At 39.4% G+C, this 20,890-nt stretch overlaps 1 protein-coding gene and 1 pseudogene across 5 annotated transcripts in view; both read right to left on the minus strand.

Annotated features, from left to right (window-relative positions):
* Window positions 1-20,890, minus strand: part of Cmss1 (cms1 ribosomal small subunit homolog) — a 407,227-nt gene that overhangs the window by 64,650 nt on the left and 321,687 nt on the right. The window lies entirely within an intron of this gene.
* Window positions 100-1,088, minus strand: LOC115070061 (annotated as a pseudogene).

A 20,890-nucleotide genomic window follows, 5' to 3' on the forward strand; every position in this document is an offset into this window, starting at 1 on the left:
TGTAAAGTGGGTCCCCCAGCTTCCTCTAGAGTTATAAAACTGCTCTTCACTGCCTGTGAAAAAATTTTTGATTGAAATAACTTGAATGTTCCTACAATACTAATCATATCCGTCCATGCTGTTCTGACCGCTGTAGCTAGCCCATAACAGCCGCTCACTGACCGGCTCTGCACAGGTGGCCTGGGCTGCTGATACACCCATGCCCTGCATCACTTGACTGCTATAAGCCCCATTGCTGGCCCTGGTTGTTGAATTCAGGAAGAGTTCTATGTATCTATGTTGCATGTTGGCCCTGTCCTTCGACATAGCTGCCACTGCTTCTTCATGGATGGCAAACTCAACATCAGCTTCGCCCATCACTCTTCCATCAGGGCCAATCTCAATATGAACTCTTACGGGGTTGAGTGGAGAGAAGTTGTAAATGTCGTTCTCTGTTGCTTTGTAGGGCAGCCCCCTCATGTGGACGTAGTGGCCAGTAGTGCTCTGCACTGTGAACTCACTGTCTCTTTATCTGTGGTCATACATTCCTGAGAGATAGTAGCTGAGGTCTCTCCTAAAAAGGTCAGTGGTGAAGCCATAGCCATTGCTGAGGCCACTGTATTTTTTGTAGCTGCATGAAGGCCTCCCCTGTAATCTTGCCCTCTGGGTTGACATGTAATATGATCCTGTTTGGCACAATTTCCAACCCTGAGTGAGAAGAACTGAACGATTTCTTCCTTTATGTATCCAAACGGGAGTCTCTAAAGCCTCACAAAGCCATCATTGGCACTGTGAGCGCTGTTTGGACCACTGTGCTTCAACACCCAATCCATCTCCGTTCTGTGTGACTTGAACACCTCAATATATGGGTGTCCCATGCTTTCCCTGACTTTTTTCAGAGCCAATTTTACATCATTGTCTGACTTAAGTTCAACAAAAGCCTTACCACTCTGCCCGCCTTCTCTAGAGTAAATGAAATGAACACCTGCAAATCCATCATGAATTGTGCAGCCGGAGAGGAAGTTTTGTACGTCCTCAACTGAGCAAGACCACAGCAGGCCACAAAGTTTGACCACATAACCTTCACCTCCCTCAGGGTCCAGTATCATGGACACTTGACAGGGCTGATGTCACATAAGCTTGGGCAATGTTTTGTGGCTTAAAGAACCACCAGGGATGCCTTTATTGGTAGACACTTATGGAAAGTAACAAGATTTCCTCTGAGGAGGGCAGGAGTGACTTCTACTTTTAGTAATCAAGGGGGGTTCACAGCCAAAGAACCCCAAACTCCACCCAACGCTTAAAATTGCAGAGGACTCAGGGGAAAGTCCAGGTGCATCTTCTTTTTGTTCTTAACCTTCAGGAAGATGAAACGCAGTCCTGCTTCCATGACAGAGCCGGAAGAAACTCATAATTTTATAATTTCTGTAGTAGCTTGGACTACTATAGCATAACACCAAAGACTGATGGTTTAAACAACAAACATTTGTTTTCTTAGGGTTCTGGAGGCTGAAAGTCTAAGACTAGGATGCCAGCTGGTCAGAGTTCCATTCCTAGCTTTTCACCATGTGTGAGTAGACAGAGTATGTAAACTCTTTGGCATGTCTCTTATGAAGGCACTAACCTCATCAAGGGTCCCACCCTCATCACCTCATCTAACCCTCTGTAATTCCCCAAAGCCTTATCTCTAAATACTGCAACATTAGAATTTAGGGCTTCCACATGATTTAGGGGAGGAATATGAACATTTAGTTCAAAGTTTCCCTTTGTGGCTTTTCTTTAATACATGAGTTATTTAGAGGGAAATTTTTAGATTTTTCAAATATGTTTTAAAAACTTTTATTTATTATCTTTATTTTATGTGTATGAGTATAATGCCTGCATGTACATAGATGCACCTGTGTTGTGCAATGCCTGCGAAGGGCAGAAGAGGGCATTGGATTCCCTGGAACTGGAGTTACAGATGGTTGTTAGCTGCCATGTGGGTGCTGGGAATCAAACCCAGGTCTTCTGCAAAAGCAGTCAGTGCTCTTAACTGCTGAGTCATCTCTCCAGTCCTCTCTCTCTCTCCACACACACACACACACATACACGCACAAAATCAACAAATTAAAAAAATGTATTATATTTGAGGAGGAAGCATGGAAATTTACGTCATGTTAATTAGTAGAGGTGATAAACATTACCACTGAAATCTACCTGATGACTTTACAGACACACACAGGGGCCAAGGATCCAAGTGCAACCGATTATGACTATGCGCCAACATCTCAGTGTTAGTAGCAAAAACAATGAGTCTTTCTTCAAGGAACAATATATTCTAAAATGAAATGGAGATCTTTTTTAAAGGTTAAAAACTCATTCAATTTTATGTCTTACAGGGCTTATACTGAGTTCAATATTGTATAACTGTATTAATTCAACTGTGAACCTAGAAACTTGCACCCACTTGTGAAAGAGATGTACTTTTGCTCTGGAGTGTATTACTGAATATGTTAAAGCTGTAATGAAATGCTTCTTCTAATCATGTAGTTATTAGTAGAGGTGATAAACATTACCAGTGAAATCTACCTGATGATTTTACATCAGGTACTAAGGATCCGAGTATAACCAACTGTGACTAGTTATAATCAGATACATAGAGATTAAAGACACATGTGCAAACGTGTTAGTAGCATTAAAAACATAGGAAACAGCATTATCTTAAAATGAAATGGAGATCTTCTTTATGTCTTACAGGGTTTATACTGAGTTCAATATTGTATGACTGTATTAATTCAACTGTGAACCTAAAAATTTACAGCCACCTTTGAAAGAGATGTATCCTTGCTCTGGAATGTGTTACTAAATATGTTAAAGCTGTAATGAAATGCTTCTTCTAATCATGTGGATATTAAATTTAAAAAAAATAAAAAAAATAAACTTAAAAAAAGTTAGCTTTTGATTTGCTTTGTGGTTAGAAATATGGCCTATGTGCCGATTCTTTGTCATTTATTATAACATATTTTCTGTACTGTCTAACACAGGAATCTGCAAACTTTAGGTAAAGGACTATGCAGTGACTGCTGCTGCTCAAGACTGCCTGGTACCTAAGAAGTCATAGGCAAGGTAAATGAATTCAAGTAGCTGTGTCCTCATAAACTTTATTTATAGTAACTCATTCTAGTTGGTTTTGACCATGGGCCTGAATTTGCCAAACATTGCCCTACTATATAGAAATAAAAATGTTTCAAGGTTTTTTGAAAAGAATAGTTTCTAACTGTTGGGTACAAATGCCTATATATGATCATAGATAAACATGTTTTGATTTTTCTTTTTTTTTTTTTTTTTATTTGAGTCAGGGTCTTCCTATGCATCCCAGGCTGGCTTCAAACACACTACGTAGCCTGGCTGGCCTCAAACGCACAATCTTCATAAGTTAATCTCTCTTTCTCTCCTTTTAAATATTTACTTATTTTTGATGTATGCGTGAGTGCTTGAATGTATGCTTGTGTACCACCTGCATTCCTGGTGCCTGCAGAGGACAGAAGAGGGCACTGGCTCCCCTAGAATTGGAGTTACAGGTGGCTGTTAGCCACCATGTGGGTGCTGAGAACCAAACCTGGGTCCTCTTCAAGAGCAGCAAGTGCTCTTAACTGCTGAGGCATCTCTCCAGCCTCCCCGCCCCCCTTAGTCTCTTGAGTGTTGGTAAACTTGTTATGTTTTCCAAAACTTTTCCGTTTATGAACATTTATATTTTAATCTATTAGTCGTTGAAATGTTTTTTAAAATCTCATTTCATTTTGAACTTGTCCATTTTTTTTTCTAGTAATCTTATCTTTTTTAAATTTACACATATTAGGCGGATGACAGTTCAGAAAGATTATGGACACCTGTTGAACTGCTCCTTTTATCATTATGTTCAGACTACTTTCATTTGGGGGTAGATGGTTCTTTATTTCTAGAAGTATTTGGCTGTTCTCTGGGAAAGCTACATTACATAAACTGAAAGAGATGCTGGATATAGAGCCTTAAACAGTCTAAAATTTTTCTAAAATTACTCATCCTAGGTGCCAGATTGTTTTACTTGGCCAGGAGAACCAGGACTCAGAACTATTCTTCAAGAGCTGTGTTCTCAGATCATTAAGAGACTCCCACCAGCACCACTAAGAAAGCACACAGTTCCCACATCCAAAGAAGAGAATCCCAAGATTGAACTCTGTGAAGGCCTTAAGGCCATTCTTGCAATGCGGATCATCGGGAGGGGAAGGGAGCACAGGGAGTGAAGAGCCAAGCCAAGGAAGAAGGGACACTCAATTCAGACTCCACTTTCACTAGGCGAGGTCGTGCAATGAAGGCATCCATTTTTAATTCCCTTTGTCTATCCATCCGCACATAAAAGTTTCTACAGAAGGCTTTACAGTCAATTAGCCCTCTTCACCAAAGAATCATATTGTCTGCAGGTATGCCTCTCATTCACATTGTTCATAAAACATATGCTTTCCATTTAACTTTATTATTTTTAATTTTTTTTATTTTTATGTGTATGAGTATTTTGCCTGTATGTAAGTGCACCATGTACATGCAACGCCTGTAGAGACCTGAAGAGGAAATTGGATCCCCTGGAACTGGAGCTACAGATGGTTGTGAGCAGCCATATGGGCGCAGGGAAACAAATTGGGGTCCTCTGCAAGAGGAGCCAGTGCTATTGTTGGGGAAAAAAAAAAAGAAATACCTTGATGAATGCTGTAAGAACTCTGCATTTTGATAGAAAACTCTGTTTAAAATGTTGATTTAGATTTACTTGCTAAGCTTGCCTGTTCTGCCTGATTGTATCTACCACACATGGATGATTAACCTAGTTGAAATGCTAAGAATTGAAGTGCTGTAAACCTCCTTCCTGGACCCTGGACCCCAGACTCAGTTGATTTACAATGTGTCCTGTAGGCCTGTTTGCACATACCAGATAACCGATAAGGAACAAAAAGAGGGAAGTTGCACCAGGCTTACACCAGATCTACCCTTCCTGGAAAAGATGTTTAACCGAAACTACAGCTTTTAGAAGATGTTTGATCAAAGTGTCTGCTGAGGAATGCTTTTTGTGTAATGACTATGTGGGCCTATATAATCTGTACCTGAAACTGAATGGGGGTCGATCATTCTGACCAGACTTGCATGTCTTGGGAAGCCGGTCGACCCCAGCTAGCTGGAAAGTAAAGACTCTGCTTGATTTTTACATCTCCAATCCCATGTATTTGTTACCTGGAGGGGACCCATCGAGTCACGGACCCTAACACTATTAACTGCTAAGCCATCTTTCCGATGCCTCCCTTTAACCTTAAAATTTTTTAAAAAATATTTTATTTATCTTATGTGTATGAGTGTATTGCCTGCATATAAATGCATCCATGTCATGCAATGCCCACAGAGGTCAGAATAGGGCTCTGGAGCCCCTGGAACTGGAGCTACAGACAGTTGTTAGCCGCCATGTGGGTGGTGGGGTTTGAACCTGGGTCCTCTGCAAGAGCAACCAGTGCTCTTAACCCCTGAGCCATCTTTCCAGCCCGCCTTTAACTTTATTACCTTTCCTTTTCTATCAGAAGCTTATCTTTAACATTCAGCTCAAGTTGTACCTCCTCTGTAAAAGACCTTCTGAAAGCAGAATTAAGACTGTCTTAGGGCTATACTGTGGAAAAAAACCTCAATTTTCAACAAAAAAAGAAAAATGGAGAGAAAGACCTGTGAAAAATGGAGATTCAGGGTTAGAAGGTAATGGGAGGGGCAAGAAATTCAAGTTCAAGCCTGGCATGCCAGCCCAGGATATCTGGCTGCTCAAGAAGCAGGCTGGCCTCTAGTCTCTGGCCACAGTTGGCTATGCAGGCCCAGGGTCTAGGTACTAGCGTACTGGAGCCCTCAAAGTCTTCTGATGACTTGAAATAGTTCATCGGACTTTATGTTCGTATAACTTACACTATTCTGTTTTTATTTTCTGCCTATCAGGTTTTCCTTTTGGCCTTAACACTCACATACAGCAAGGAACTGGCACAATCTAACCTCCATTTCTCAGGCTCCTTAACATCATTTCTCTTTCCCTCCAAAAGATCTGAGAAAAAAAAAATGCTCTTGGACAAATAAATGCCTATGAGCTGGTACTCTGTAACACAAGCTTTTTTGGTGCTCTGAACTGGAAGGCAGAGTGGGGGTCATTTCTTTTCCCCTTTTATTTTTATTTTTGTCATTTCTAATAGCAACGACCACAATTTCATTTACATTCCAATAATGCTTCTATTTTCATAGCCTGGGATGTCCCCTAGCAACAGATTTAGATTTTGCTTACAAAATATGCTGTGCGTTCCCACAGGAAACTTTAAAGCTAAAAGGTTTGGAACAGGATGGGAAAACATAAACTGGGATCACTTTATGGGTCCTGACAGTCTGATAGAGGTAAAGAACAGAGTCTGACAAGAGCACCTCAGAAATATTTGGCTGAAGAAATGTATGAGGAGCTTTTGTTAGGTGCCTAAATGCTAAATTTTCCTTTGCCAGTTACAAGTCAGCTAGATTGAATGTTGGTTATTTTCTAAAGGTTGACTGCTCTAGTTTAGCAATCCCCTTGTATTTCTTTATGCAAAATGGGCATGTAGACCAAGCTGCTCATGAACTATAGCCTGTGCTATGGCCAGAGGAGCCTTGGCTTGTCTGTGAATTCCCGTGTCTCCTTCTGGCTTCAGTGGGGATTTGGGGCAGGGGTAGGGCCTTGAATGTCAAAAGCCAGGAGCCTCAGGGACCTCTGCTACCTTTGTGACAAAAATGAGGCAGTCATGCAGGTAGAGAAGTTTTGCAGAAAGAATTATGATCTGTTTGCTTTCTGTCTTGCAAACAGTCACCCCCTCCCTTTTCTTTTTAGCGTAAAGAAAAAAAAAAGAGTTGGCTTAAGTGACATGAACTCAACTTCAGCGTTGCATCTTCATGTTCAATCCTTCTTGGAACAACTGGACATTTAGATCTGGTTTTCAAACTATGAGTTAGGTAAGTCTAAGCATGTCAACAGTGGCATTTTGTGCCTATTTTGGTATGTTCACTGGATGAGCATATTTGGTACATTGGAAGCACTGTTATACAAATTCTCCATTCCTGGACTAGAAAATAATAATGATAATAACCCTTGCATAATTCTTACTTTTATATAAGACACTTCCAAATGCTCTACACAAATTAACTCACTTAACGCTCATACAGATCTTATGGGGTAGGGCTTACTGTTATTACTGTCAGTTTGATGGAGATGGAAACTGAGGCAAGGGTAATAATAGACAACCAGGATCTTTACATCTAGGTACTATGGATTCAAGGCCTTACCCACTATGCAATATTCCTCTACAAAGTTGGAAAGTAAATTAAGTACCTCTCTAGTGCTATCAGAATCTATAGGTTTTGTGATAGAGCACATGTATGTTATTTTTGACAAGTACACATCTAATGGGGGCAGGGGAGTACTGCATATGGAAAGCAGCTCCTCTTGACCAAAAGCCCCCAAACTCATGAGTTCAGATGTCTTTCAGTGCCTTTTCCTTCATTCTACATTTTAGCTGGGTAGGAAACATACCGATACACGCAGGTAGCTATGCTTTGTGTTGTCACTTGTCTGTCTGGTTTGGTATTTGGTATCTGTCCTGTTGCACAGATCCATTTCCATATTAATATGGATCACTATACTCTAAGGGAAGGAATGGAGATGAGAACATCCTCATGCTATTTGATGTTTGCCGAACATTTTTTAAGCTAATTGTGTGTGTGTGTGTGTGTGTGTGTGTGTGTACTTGTGCATGCATGTGTAGAGACCAATCTTGAGTGCTGCTCATCTGTTTTAATTTATTTATTTTTATTTTATGTGTATAAGTATTATACCTTCATGTATGTAAGTGTACCCATGACTTGTGTCATGCAGTACCCATGGGACATCATATCTCCTGGAACTGGATATACAGATAGTTGTTAGCTGTCATGTGAGTGCTGGGATTCAAACCCGGGCCCTTCTGCAAGAGCAGTCAGTGATCTTAACTGCTGAGCCATCTCTCTAGCCCCATCTGTTTTTATTATTATTAATTATTATTATTATTATTGAGATATGATTTCTTGTTGAACTTGGAGTTCACTGAGCAGCCTAGGTTTGCTAGCTGGTGAGCCCCAGGGATCCTCCTGTCTCTCCTACTCCTCACTCCAGCACTAAGGTTATAGACATGTCACCATACTCAGCTTTTTACATGGGTGCTGGGGATTTAACGCAGGTCCTTGTGTTTGCATTGCAAGCACTTTATTGATTAAGCCATCTCCCAAGCCCTTGCAGAGCACCTTTTAACAGTTCCCAGAACAGTGCTCTTTGTATTATTTTGAGATGTGTCAGTATAAAGGAATGATGGGAGAACACTAAGAAGGCTAAGGTTTTAATTCCAACTTTTATGATTTTGGGCAAATCGCTTACTTTATGCTACAGTTTTCTCATTTGTGGACTGATGAAGTCATACTGCTGTGATTTATGGTTCACTTTTGGTTTAGGCCAAGTTCTCTTAGAATGGTATACACCCTGGACATGTCAAAATTTCCAGAGTGTGGTGGAATGTTGAAGTACAGAAAGAAAGGGCAACATTTAAAAAAATGTGGGTGAATATGGCTCCTTATGTAGGCACGCAAGTCACATAATTTCACCTGAACAGAAATTTCGTAAGTAAAACACCTATGAGGCTGTAGCTAGCCCTGATACCTACTTGTTATGAAGTGTAATCCCAGGGATGAGGAGTGTACAGTGGGAAGCACACTTCTGTTAGGACTGCCACATGGCCTCCACAGAGACTCCACCTGCCCATTAGATTACTTAATATGTACCCTTGAGGTATGCCTTGCAAATAGTTAATACTATTGCTTCACAATCCTTGTTACCCAGATTCTCCATGGAATAAGCCCTTTATTCCTCTCTCTCCTTCCCCTCTGTCCTCTCCCTCCTCCCCTCCCCTCCCCCCACCCCGCTCACACATTCTTTCTTAGCTTAGGACAAAGTTTCCTACTGGTAAACCGGTTTAAGGATATGAGGCTATAAGCTAACAATAAATCTATGGCAAGAGGGTTGTATTTAGAACGCTGTTCTAGAATCTCAGCTCTGAGGTCTGAGGATGAGGTGAGATAAAGTACAGCTGGAACAGCCTAATGGGACAAATAAGACTAAATAAAACTCAGTTTCCCAATGAAATGAGATGGGGGGGATTCCTTAATTCTTCAAAGCTTTTTAAAACTTCTCTCCCTAAGAATATAATGTACTAATTACAGAAATTACAGAAAATTAAAAAGAAATAAAAATTTGGTTCCACTATAAAAAGATGGTTCTACTCTAAAAGATAATTGTTATAATTTTGATGCATTTGTTTTCACATTTTGTTCTTTCTGTGTGTATATGTCTCTTTCTCTCTCTATACGCACACATATATTCACATATATATCCAACTTTATGCACCTAGAATTATTTACCATATACAAATACTTTGTCCTTTAATATTATACCATAAACATTGTCCTATATCATTTAAATGGTTATGTTGTCTAGGCTGGCCTCATGGGTGTGTGATGAGATCACGCCAGGCCAAGCTCTAAGTTATTCCATACGTTATTTTTAAGGTTGTACCTTGCCCTGAGATACTCCATTAAGAAACGCTTAACTCCATTTTGAGTGTAAACACAGAGGCACTGGACAGGCAGTCAGAGCTCCTGACTTTGCCATGGGCTTTGGCTCAGCTTGATTCCCATTGCTGACATGGTCTATGCAATTGCATCTGTCTGCCCATTTGTCCATCTGGAACTGGCTCTGGACTTCGCCTCTACAAACTCCACAGTTTTGCATCCTGCCTAGGCAGCTCAACTCTGATCACATGGCTTGACTCTGCAGCAGCAGACAGCTGACAGACTTGTTCTATAACTCCCACAGAAATTCTCTTTGCATCTCTATCAGCTTTCTGTTTGCCTGCAGTTAACGCCTTTTTGGAACCCCTTGAACTCTGCTGTGGCCTCTTTCCAACCTTTGTAGCCATCTTGCATGCACACACACGTACACGCACACACACACACACACACACACACAAAACACATAGAGTGATGGGGGATCATAGAATTAATATTAGTACTTACGATCAGAATAAAGAACCTGTATTTTCTGAAGGCCAACTTTTAAGGGAAATCAGGACTATTTAGCAAATTGCCACCAACAAAATCAACATAGCTTGTGAATTTATTGTTATTCAATAAATTCTGACATTGTGGAAAAACATAAACTTGTCCGTCTATGTTTTTGACTTAGTGTACTCATGACAGTGTGTAACTACATTGAGCTCTTTGCCACTAAATAGCCTCAAAGAACATTTTTAACAGCTATTATAACGAATTATTGTTGACCATATTACATTTATTTTTTTATCATTAGATTATGTCTAAGACATTGCCTTTGTAAATATAAAAATATCTTTATATATAATGTTTTATGTATTTCTTCTCAAAAAATATTTTTAGAAGGGAAACTACATTGTAAAAGGGCATGCATACTTTTACAGGGCCCTAATTTCCACTTCCCAGAAGACTGGGTAGACTTAAGTCATTACCACTGCATAAAAATATCTGTCTTATAACCTAGCAAACAGTAGTAGGTACAAATAATACATAATTTTACTTTGTACTTATTTGATAAGTGAAGATATTTTACTTGTTTTAATAGTCATTTTTTATATGACTAGAATTTCTTAACCTTTGTTCATTTGTCAAGGAGATTTCAATATTTCCTTATCCATTTATTTAAGTCTTTTAATGTTAAAGCTGTAAGAGCCATGGGAGGTGGCGCATGACCACATAGATTGTCTTACAGGCTCCTGGGACCTTGCTCATATGAACTTACAGCAATGGTGACAGCATGCACAAGACCCATGCAAACACAAGCAGACAAAAGCCAGCGTAGAACTGTGGAAATGGGCAGCAGGCCCCAGTCTTAGATGAAGAACTATTGGGCAGCTGATTACTACTGGGTGACAAAGAGTTGATCTTCTCTAAGGGAGAGACTCTAGATAGGCTGACTATACCCCGGTGGATGAACGTGCACTGAAGGATGTCAGAGGATACTAATTTGACTCAATAGGTCTTAACATAAATGACAGAATGCATGAAATCCTGTGGGGGGCTATGGGAGGGTGCCGATGGGGAAGGGGGTATAAAGATGATTAAGAGGATGTGTATGAGATACACAAAAATTCAATTAGAATTTTTTTAAAGTTCTGAATTAAACATAACAATTATTTTTTATTTATAGAGATTTAAAATTATAAGATCAAATCATATGCTTTCATTGCAATTATACTTGGAAAATCCACCCCCCCATTCTACAGAAGTAATTAATTTTATTTATTTGACATGTTCAACCTGAGGCTTGGGGGCTGCCCATGGCAAAGGACAACTACGAATGTGGACCAACACAAAATCATAAGCTTCCTTAAAACATGATGAGATTTTTTTTTCCAGTTTTCTTTTGAAGCTCAATTATAAGGGTCTCAAGAGTGAACTTTGTAGATGACAATGTCATTTTGTAATATCAAAAGGTTGAATATGCCTGATAGGTTTTTCTTTTTAATAGTGATTTACTCTTTCTTTAACATTTAACTGAAATACATATGGAGCAGACTTTACTGAATAAAGTAAAGCTTTCTCTAACTTTCAAATATTTAATTATTTGTCCTAACATGGAGTTGAATGATTCTTCCCTTCCTCACAATTTTATGATCTCACTTTCATTTTAGAAAAACACAAATTGTATATACTCTTGGGTATGGTCCCATTGGTCAGTCTAGGGGTCTTCTCTACTGAAACTTTATCTTAATATTATTTAGAAACAATAAGAGCAACATATTAAACTTTCTTCTTTGCTATATTCCTGAATAGTTATCATACTGGGGTTCAGGGAGTAATAAGGGGCAAGAGCCAAGCATGATTTGAGGTAATTTGGGGATGTAGGGAAGGAGATCAGGCTAAGTCAGACACTGAGCAGTTTCTCTCGAGAACATCCTTGTTCACATTACCCTCCTTCCACTCAATAGTTTATGGCATTGGGCAAGTTAGTTCATGTTTCTGTGTCCTGGGCTCCTAATATTCAAAATGAAGTGACTGAGAGGAGGGAATGGATTATTGCAAAAAAAACTTAGAACAGTTAGTCCATGGTAAACATCCTGATCACTCATTTGACATACCCTCCTGGTGCCACTGAAATTACTCTTGCAGAAGACATTAATACTCTCCTCCTTTTTCAGGGAGGCAGGGTCTTTTTTGAGATAGGGTCTCCCTGTAGCCCCAGCTGGCCTGGAACTCGCTATGTAGAGCAGGCTGGCCTTGAACTCATAGAGATCCACCTGCCTCTGCCTCCTGAGTGCCAGGATTTAAGGCATGCACCACCATGCCCACCTAGTTTTCTTATTTTTAAAACGGGATGTTGACAGTGCCTAGATTTAGGGCTGTTACATGCAGTCCAAGCTGCTATTCATTTATTAGAACAGGGCTTTTTAAACCTTTTCAATTTATGGCCACTTTATGCACAAGATTTATTTTTCATTTTTGCAGTACTGGGATTGGCATCAAGACCTTGAACATGCCAGTGTTCTACCACTGATCTACACTCCTAGCCCTCTTCATTTTATTTTGAATAGGGTTTCATTAAATTGCTCAGGCTAGCTTTGAGCCCACTTCATAGCCCAGACAGACCTTGAACCCTCGAACCTCCTGCCTCAGTGTCCTGAGCATTTGGTATACGCATCCTTGAGACACCAGATCTAGCTTTGCTTGAGAAATTTTTACATGACCACAGCTATATAAGTATATAAAGGGTATACAAATCAAGAATTTACTACTAATAAATCATACAGACCTTTATTTTAAAACAATTCTTTGGTATACATATAATTTTATCATTTATTGAAAACAAAAATAAAATTTCCATACTTATTAAATGGATGTGCCTATTTGTATATAAAGAATTATGTGTTGCCTGAATATTTGAACTGTAAAACACAGAACACCTTTAATATTTTTCAGAGTTGACTGATATTTTAATTTTCTAATTATCAATGCTGAGAACTTTGTTTCACAGAAATAAATAGTACGAAGTGGCAGAAGTATGTTTAAGTCCATTTTAGAAAATTTTGGAAATTCTGTCCTGTTTACAATTCCAACATTTATTAACAATTCTTTATGAAACTGAAATGAGCAACTCAAACAATTTTTAAAAATCAAACATTCTAACATAATGCAATGCAAAGATATACTAACTTGATACTTCTGTGCCAAGGAATGATGGCAGGAAAATATTAAGTCTTTATTTTCTGTAAGTCGCCCACTATGTTTGTATGAGGGCAGAAAATTATGTATATACAGTAAAAATGCTCTAATTTGTAATCTATAGTCATCTCATATATGAGCAGAGATGTTTCAGGAAGTGTTTGTTTTGGTGCTATGTGGCATGAAGGTATGACCAGTGCATAGAATGCATGTTGTGAGGTCAAAGGCTGCCGTGAAGTTACAAATGCAACACTGGTGTGTGCTGTCACAAACATTTCTTACATGTTTTGATTCTGAAGTTCTTTTTCAACCCTTAGGTTTAGTCATGTGCCCCTTTATGGGGTCATAACCCATAGTTTAGGAAACTGTGAACTAGAATACCTATCACACCCATCTCCCTACTGGATTGTGGGCTGGGGCAGGACGTCCTGTCACCTTGCATGTTCTATACGTAGTCTTGAATCTGTTAGACATTTCCATCAATGCATGCTGAAACATTGCATGAAATGACCACATAATATGAGTCAGTGGTTAAAATTTTTGTGGCATGTGGGAAAAGGCATTTCTCCACATGAGCTCCTCAGTAGCCACCAAAACAAACTATAGGTTAGACCTCATGGCCTGCAGAGTACACTGAAACAGCTTGTAGAATTAATCTTTCTTTCCCAAATGTGAAGGGAATTCAGGTCCAGGAAATTCATGATTTCAAGGACCAAGTAATATTGCAGACTTCAAAATAGAGCTGTCCAGCATGATCTATAAAACAAGACATACTTTATAGGAATTGAGAAACAGCTTTTTCCCCATTTCTGTTTTAAAAGGGGAAATAGTCTACAGGGCTCATGGGTATATCCTAAGCACATGGAGAAAATTTATTTGCTCAGAGAATTGTGACATGGAGTTGGCAAAGGGCTTTGTTCATAAGAGACAATGTTCTGGATAAGAAGGATATACAGAGTCACTTCGGCACTGTGATTAGTGAAAAAGGAAACACTAATAAACACTGGAGGGGGAAAAAAGAAAAATAAAGTTGAAACTGAAAAGAACTGTATACACTCCAGGGAGGACACTAGCTGTAAGAATCAAGCATTGCTTGCAGTAATAATGACTTTAGTCAAAGAAATTTTAGATAAAGATGACACTGATTTAGAGAGAAGTATGAAAAATGAAACCCCAGTCAAAAGTAACAGCACGAATATTGAGTTTCTCTATACACCATGTAGGATTCTTAGAGTGTTAAGGCTATCTGGAAAATATATTAAGGATGCCAGGGAAGAACTTTAGATCTCTTTAATATACTTAGAAACAGCTAACAGACAAGGAAGATGCTTCAATTCAGTTAAATTCTCATGTATAAACTTACCCAGCAATAATATTTTCAGTATAATTATTTATTAAAATTGGAAAGCTCACTCTGTGTGAGTCAGCATATTCTCCCAAGTGGCAATTAGCAGTCAGCATTCTTTAGAATTTCTTAAAAGCAATCATTATTATTTGGGAAAAATGATCTAATTCTTTCTTTTAAAGTACACAGCTAATTCCTTCAACTCTCTATTTCTCTTCTCTTTCCCTCCCATGAATTATGAAAGAATTTACTTCAAATATTTAATAGGTACCAGTTATATACCTGGTACTATGCTATAGTGGCAAGATAAATAAAATGCAATTCTTACTCTGAGAAGCTGACAATACAGTGGAAAAGATAAGTGTGTATAGGTAATTAAAATGTGAGACTCCAGTGCTGGAGAACAGACATGAGGTGGTCAGAAGTTTGGGGAGTATAGTAACTAAAAGGAAATACAGAAGTTATCTAAGTTGGTGGAACTGTATGTATACTGTTCATTAAAATCCAGATCTATATATGAAAAGGAAAGGTCAATTTCATTGTATGATGATTTAAAAATGAAAACAAAAAATACAATGTAGGAGATGCCCATGAACAGAAGATTTGATAAATGAACAAGGGCATCATCATACAAGGAAAAACTACTGAGCAATGAAAGAACTACATAGAAACGAAGCAACATACATGAGTCTGCATGTCACTGAGAGTGAAAGGAAGTCTGTCCTTTATGATTAGAACATAGGACAGTCTGGGTTAGGCAGCATTAACCTATGATGATAGGATGATTTTTTGGGGGGTGGGGGGCAGATGAGGATCAACAGAGAAGGATCTTAGGGAATTTTCAAATTGTGATGAGGTGTGGTAGAAATGTAGGCTTTGGTCAAAACTGTTTGGACAAGTTCAATAAATGTAAATGATATGCCAATAAAAATATGAATTTAGTTATCTAGGTTTATCTTTTACAGCACAGAATTTCTTAGAGTTAGGTTGCATAAAAATTGAGAATCTCAGCCAGGCATAGTGGCACATGCCTTTCATCCCAGCACATGGGAAGCAGAGGCAGGTGGATCTCTGTGAATTCCAGGCCAGCTGGGGCTTCTGGGAGACCCTGCCTCAAAAAGGCCAAAAAAAAAAAAAAAAAAAAAAAAAAAAAAAAAAAAAGACAAAGAAAAAATTGACAACCTCTCTATCATGTTTCTAAGATAAACTGGAGTTTTAATGTAATAACTAGTAATATATTTTCCTGAATAATAACCTTTAGGGGGAAAACAGTGGAAATACAGTGTGCAGAATGGCAACAGTAGGGGGCAAAGAGGGCCACAGAACTCAGCATTTTGTGGGGCTGAGAATCTAGGAAGTTCGCCAGAAAGCAGTGAATCTCATCTGGACGTTGTAAAGGAGTTCAGCACACAACTATTTACCATGAAAGGAAGAGAATTTTTGAAAAAAATGTGCAAAGTCCCAGGAATGAGGAGGCTGGCGGTGTGCCAAGTGCTCTGTGTGGGCAGTGAAGCTCAGTTACCACCTTTACTCTGTAGAACTTACGCTTGGGAAGGCTCTGGGTTTGGCCCAGGTTCCTTCTTGTCAGGCAGGCATTCCCAGACACCTTGAGCTCTCACTGTTGTCCTCTATGGTGGACTGCATCCTAAGTCGGGCTGGGGAGCTCCCAGAAAAGAAACTTCCTAGGCAAGTCCCTGCTACTGGGCAGAGAAGGAGGAGGATTAGGCCCAAGGCTTAGCAATAGAGACATGCAATTGGCAATGGCTTGAAACTAATCACAACAAAGATGAACACGGCCTCTTAATTTATAAAGTATGCTCATAATCTTGATCTAAAAATAATTCTGAGCCCCACAATAAAGCTGAAGGTCAGTATTTCACAATGAGAAGCTTGGACTGTTATTGCTACAAGTCTGATGCTTTTTCCCGAGTTCACTCCCTCCTACCCTCTCACTCTCTCCCCAACTTTTTTTTTTTTCTTCACATTTTTCCAAATATAGCCATGAGTTCACTATGAGTCTTCTTATTCCAGAAAGGTTTTAAGTCACTTTATAAAGTTACAAAAATATGAAAAAAAGTCTAAATTAAAGATGGGAATAAATATAAAAGAAAAATAAGAATTGGAGTTGATGGGCTGGAGAGATGGCTCAGTGTTGAAATTGATCGAGAAGTAATAAGAAAGATATCATCATGATGTTGCTATTGGTGTGGTACAAATTTGATTCTATAGGAGATATCTATAGGAGACAGTGTGAAAAATGAAACCTGGTCATAGAGCTCCTAGACTAAAACAATGGCAGAAATGGCAACAGAACCATTTCTTAGGAAAAGTGCAGCTATTTAAGGATCTTAATTATTTCAATTCAAGTCGTAACTCAGATTTGAGTTAGGTCTGCAAAGGTGATTTTGATTTTTATATTACTATTTTAGTATACAAGAGAACTCATCCTGTCAGATTTTAAAGAATGTGTTGCTGGGTGAGGAAGAGATGGTCGACCTTCTTTGAGGGAGTGATGCTAGACAGGCTCCAGTGGATGAATTCACACCACGGGAGATCTTGGGTCACAAACTTGACTTGACAGGCCTTAACATATAGGACAGAATGCATGCAATCTCATAGGGAGGCTATGGAGGCTGCAGATAGGGGAGGACATCTAAATATGATCAAGATGTACTGTATGAAATGCACAAAAATTCAATAAAATATATATTGAAAAAAACCAAAAAACAAACAAAAAAGAATGTGAAAAAGTACATCATGTCTTTAAAGTCAGGTAGTTACTAGCACTCATGGAAATCAAAGTAGGTAAGACCCTACAATGAATACACTAGTAGTGGAAACAGTTCTAAGACTTAAGATGTTTAGGATGACTATTTCACATTTACTTTAGTGGAAGAGACACAAACCCACCCACCACAGTACAGGCACAAATAAATTCTTATAGAAATGTTTTGCCTTACTTTGTAAGTTATTTTAACTTGGTGATTAGAACTTCATGGAAAAAGTCAACATCACCATTTATATCATATGCTCTGAATGGTGACTGTTTTTAACACAGAAAAGCATTCCCAAATACCATTTTATGTGTTGTACCTCTTGCTGCATTCAGGCCCTAGGGCTAGAGTTTATTTATTTTGGCTACTTTAGACCTTCTTACTCAACTCTCCAGTTTCCCTTACCTTCATGCCAAAAAAAGACACAGAGTTTTTCCTTTTTATAATTTACTATGTTGAACATACGTCCAAGTCAGGATGCCCCTTTCATGTACAGGAAGAGTCTGGGGACACCTGACTCATCAACAGGACAAGTCTAGAAATAGAAATGCCAATCTGGCTGAAAAGCAGAGACGAGTGGAAACTTCGAAGGCAGCACACATCTAAGGTGTTATGTCATATGAAATTAATTCTGAAGTCAGTGATTAGAGTCAGGTTACAGCCCAAGTATAATTATGCCTGCTAATTACTTGACCTATTACAACTTTTACTTCATTGAGAGATACTCAGCCATGGCTTCCAAGGGTGGGCTGGAGACAGAAGGAAGGGGGCAGACAGCCAGAGAAATAGCAATTCTTTCCTTTTACAAACAGATATGTCTCCCAGGCCCCTAACTGTAATGATTATGTCTTGCCTAAGTGAAGGATCCGATATGTCACACTCTTCCTTTTCCAGCAAAATATGACACTTGAGATCATAGCTCTTTAGTAAAATGCAAAAGATGACTGAAGAAATTATTTAGTTTATGTTCTATCATTACAAGCTCTGAGGTGAAATGGTAACAAAACCACATTCCATATAGGAAAAAGAAAGAGGCCAGGGCATAAATGGGGTGACTTGAACAGTGTAGGTTTATGTTTCTTGGACTTCTAAAGACTTCAAAGCACAGAGAAACACTAAGAAGGAAGGGCAGTTGCCAGATGTTGGAACATTGCAAGTACTATGAACAGGGGAAGCTCTAAATACAGGGAATAAATGAGGACAACAGCCCTTATCTAATGGCTTGTGTCAAGCAGTGCCCAAGGAAGTGTGCAGGAGGGATGGGGACAAGGAAGAGTACAAACGGGAACCCAAAGCTAGTACCTGATGACTTAAGACTCACATGCGCCTAGCCAGTTTATAAACCATCACCATGAATAGTAAAATAATAATAATAATAATAATAAAAACAGTACAAGTAGCACCTGGTGACAGGCACTGCACCCAGGATAACGTCTAGTTCCTCACTGAGGTATGCTGGTCCCCTCCCTTCTCATACAGGTCCCATGGGCCCTTTGTCAGGCTACTGGCACCTGCACAACAACTTTGAGTGTGGGGTACTGTAGGAAAAGAACCATCCTAAACCCAGGTTGCAAGTTTCACGTCACATGAGGCTGCTGAGAAGCTCAAGGCCAGCAGTTGTGATCTGGAAAGTCACTGGAAAGGCCTGTGCTTCCCAGGCCTTACTTTCTCATTTCTGTCCCCAAATTTGTTCACTGGGACAGGAAAGAAGGGGAATACTGATGCCTGAAGCTGATGTGCACAGTTTAATGGCCAGAAACCAGACTTGTCACACGTAATCAAATCACGATAGGGTTGGTGACAGACTTAAGGGCAGTTGAAAAAACAATTGCCATTCCAACTTCTAGTTTTCAAGTTATTGTTGGGGCTGAAATTTCTCTCACCTCAGAGGTTTTATTTTGGAGATTTTCCAAAACACACTTTTAGTCATATTTGAGTAATTGAAACATGAAAAAAACTGCAATGTTTTTAGCCATATTAAATTTTAACCAGATGTTCTTCAACTTTTTGCATGTACACATCACCGTTTACTCTATCAGAAAGTGGTGGAAATGTGTCCACCAGACTGGAAATGCTGTGCTCTAAGAGCCATCATAGCCCACTGACACATTTCAGCTCTAGAGAGGAAGTAAAGAGGATCCCATTGGCCTCTCTAACTCTCTCACCCAAGAGCACTGAGGAAGTCAAGTACAATCCAGCTAACATTTACTGAATGTATTCTAAGTGCCAAGTACAGTGCTGAAGAGCAATGGGGAGCTGGCATTGACTTAATCAACCTGCAAAGTGAAAATGATGTCAGGACTAGAGTCTCATATGAAGTGTTGAGACCAGGTCCCCACTTGAATGGCTAAAGTGCTAATAGCATCTCCCACCACCCTCTATTAATAGCAAGCAAAGACAGAGATGGTTTAGATGTTTAAAAGCAATGTGACTGTGAATGTGAAATAAGCACATTACCAACTGAGCTACATCTCCAGCACTTTGGAGGTGGAGTCAGAGGCAGGAGAACTGGGAGTTCAGGCCATCCTTGGTTACATAATGAGTCTGAGGTCAGTTTGGGAAACATAAGACTTAAACAAAACAAAATAAAACAAACCCCACAAGTAACAATAGCTTGCCTACAGGCTATGAATTCCCAGGTTACCAACTTTGGGACAGACCCATGGCGCAACCTGTTTTGTCCCCTACAATCCCCTCCATTCTCTACATGAGCATGCAAAGGATCTGTGTGTTTCTGTGTGTGTGTGTGTGTGTGTGTGTGTGTGTGTGTGTGTGTGTGTTTGCTGGGGATTAAACATGGAGCTTCATAGCACACTAGGCAAGTACTCTATCAGTACTCTACCATTTAACTACAGTCTCAGCCCTATGTAAATAGGATCACAAGACTCTTCAGATTAAAACTGCACAACAGTGTGCTCTTCTAATTAACATCACACCTATACTTCCTAAGAGGAGCTACAAGGCTTCCCATGACTTAACCTCACCCCTTTAATCTCTTCTTTGCTCTGTGCCCTAATGCACTCCAATCTCATTGATGTCCTGGGGCTCCTAGAACATGCCAAGTACTTTCTTTCATCAAGCTCTTTATGGTTACAGTCTGCTGGATGGATGGTCCTCCTTAGTTTTTACACCACACCCATCTCAGGTTAAATGTTCCCTCTTTAGAAAGGTCTCCCACAGCTGAAGCAGGTGTGCCCCTCCTTTCTTTGGCATGACTTCTTCTTCTATTGCAGTACCATCATTAATTGTAATCATCTGATTACTGGTTACTTATTTTTTTTTTCAGACAAGGTCTCATATAGACCAGAACTTGCTATTTGGCCAAGGATAACCTTGAACTTCAGATCCTGCTGCATCTACCTCCTAAATGCTAGGATTACAGAGTACACTACCACACCCAGTTTATGTGACACTGAGGACTCACCCAGGCTTCCTGCTTATTTCCGGGTAAGTGAACACTACC

This window comes from Nannospalax galili, unplaced genomic scaffold (assembly GCF_000622305.1).
Source record: "Nannospalax galili isolate Female #2095 unplaced genomic scaffold, S.galili_v1.0 scaffold355, whole genome shotgun sequence".
Classification (NCBI taxonomy): domain Eukaryota; kingdom Metazoa; phylum Chordata; class Mammalia; order Rodentia; family Spalacidae; genus Nannospalax; species Nannospalax galili.